Source organism: Pongo pygmaeus, chromosome 10 (assembly GCF_028885625.2).
Source record: "Pongo pygmaeus isolate AG05252 chromosome 10, NHGRI_mPonPyg2-v2.0_pri, whole genome shotgun sequence".
NCBI lineage: Eukaryota > Metazoa > Chordata > Mammalia > Primates > Hominidae > Pongo > Pongo pygmaeus.
In genome coordinates, this window is record NC_072383.2 from 2,235,267 (window position 1) to 2,237,581 (window position 2,315).

General features: G+C 50.9%; 1 protein-coding gene across 18 annotated transcripts in view; it reads left to right on the forward strand.

Moving 5' to 3' along the window:
* LOC129009980 (voltage-dependent L-type calcium channel subunit alpha-1C) overlaps window positions 1–2,315 on the forward strand; it is a 716,779-nt gene that overhangs the window by 213,865 nt on the left and 500,599 nt on the right. The gene's annotated exons all lie outside the window — the stretch shown is intronic.

A 2,315-nucleotide genomic window follows, 5' to 3' on the forward strand; every position in this document is an offset into this window, starting at 1 on the left:
TGGCTCTGGGTCTGGTCCTTAGGGGTCCCAGGTGTCCGCCTCAGCGCATCTTCCCAGGCCTTCTCCAGCATGTCTTCCCAGGCTTTCTCCAGCATATTGGCATCACCTGGGGACTGGCCCTCTGCAGTCACGCTGGCTGCAGGCTCACCACGAGTCACTTTCTCTGGCTGTGACTTTTCTTTTGCTGTGAATTAACCCAGACATGGACCTGATGCTTTTTCTTTAATGTATACACACACATACACTCACACATACACACACTCACACATACACATGCACACATACATGCACTCAGTCACATGCACTCACACATGCACACACACATGCACTCACATACACACAGGCACACACACATACACACAGGCACACATGCACTCACACACGCACACATGTACTCATACACACAGGCACACATGTACACAGGCACACATACATGCACACGTGGTCTCACATACAGGCACACACATGCACACACACACATACACACAGGCACACACAAGTACACAGGCACACATACATGCACACACATGTACACACACACGCACACATGCACTCACACACAGGCACACACATACATGCACACACATATACATGCACACACAAACACATGCACTCACACATACAGGCACACACATACACACGCAGGCACACACACATGCCCTCACACACACGGCATGCACATGCGCGCACACACACACACACCCCTTGCTCCCTCACAAGGTTTTTGGTTCAGCCTGCACTCAAGGTTTTGGGAAGATGGAGCTGACATCACAGTAACGTGAATGTTGAGTGTCTGAAACTTCTGTGCTGAGAAATCCCCTCAGGCCTTTTTGCCAGGTTGGCTGCTGTGTCTTGGTATATTTCTTGCCCTTTCCACCTCTCCCCCTTTGCTGGTCCCAAACAACTCTAACACCCACCGCCCCGTGTTTTTGTTATACAGAGCAGTTCAGCCCTCTCCAGTCCCCACTCCTGAGCTCAGCTCCAAGCCTTCTGTGCATGGATTCCCGTGCCTGCAGACTCACAACAGGCCAGGCCGGCTCACGTGGGGTGGACCGTGTCTCCTTCCACAGGGAGAGGAGCAGTAAAGACGTCCATTTCCCATGCTTTGAAGGATGTCACTGTCTCAGAAGGCAGCAGCTAATTCTGTCAGTTTTTAAGTACTTTTTCCTTTTATGTTTAATTTCATTAAAGTTAATTTTCTCTTATGTAAAATGTGAATGCTGCCACCACAATTGCAAAGTTGTTGTGAGAATTAAATACGATAATGTATGAATGTATGTAACGTGGTACCTGGCACTCCCCCCACTCTCCCCCTCCTCCACAGAGCCCTGGAAGACTTCGTGGTGCTGTGATAAGTGTAGTGTGTGATGGGGAGCGGTGAGGGACAGCTGGAGAGGGTGCGTGGAGCCAGAGTTTCCTGCTGTGTATTTTTCCAAGGAGATGGGCCTTTGTCCTCTGCATTCAGAGTCAGAAGAGAGTTCATCAGGTACAAATGGGAAGAGAACCTTTTAAACAGCTGTCTGTTTGAGCAGATTTTCCCCCCTCGGATTCAAGATGTCATTCCATGTAGGTTTCCATTTGCAGGGCACATCCAGGAGAAGCTGTTAGTTGCTGTGATTCCATACCTGGAGTGAGGGGAGAACATCATGGTTTCCTGCCAGGTGTGCTGGGGCTTACTGGCCCTGCCAGGAACATCTGGTTGAAACTTGTCACGTCAAGGCTGGGTGCAGAGGCCCATGCCTGAAATTCCAGCACTTTGGGAGGCTGAGGCGGGTGGATCACTTGAACCGAGGAGTTTGAGATCAGCCTGGGCAACATGGTGAAACCCTGTCTCTGCAAAAAGTACAAAAATTAGCCAGACCTGGTGGCGCATGCCTGTAATCCCAGCTACTTGGGAGGCTGAGGTGAGAGGATGGCTTGAGCCCAGGAGGCAGAGGTTGCAGTGAGCTGAGATTGCACCATTGAACTCCAGCCTGGGCAATCGAGCTAGACCCTGTCTCAAAAAAAAAAAAAAAAAAAAAAAAAAGCTTGTAAAGGTTTCATGCACTCCTTCCCTGTAGAGGCTGGTGTTGAGAGCTCGCCACCTTTCCTTCTGTTTAGAGGTAGGAAGAGAACTCAGGCAAGCGGTGAGCAAGCCGTCTGAATTGAGCAAGGGCCCTAGGTTGGAACCCTTCTCTCCCCTGGTTTCCTGGTATCACAGTGCTAGACTGGGCCTCTGCAGCCCACCCAGCCAAGGAGGCCCTTCTCCTACAGCAGCCTTCACAGGTCTGTCTGGCCTCTGCCCTGACACCTCCAGGGCTAGCCATCTATGTGGG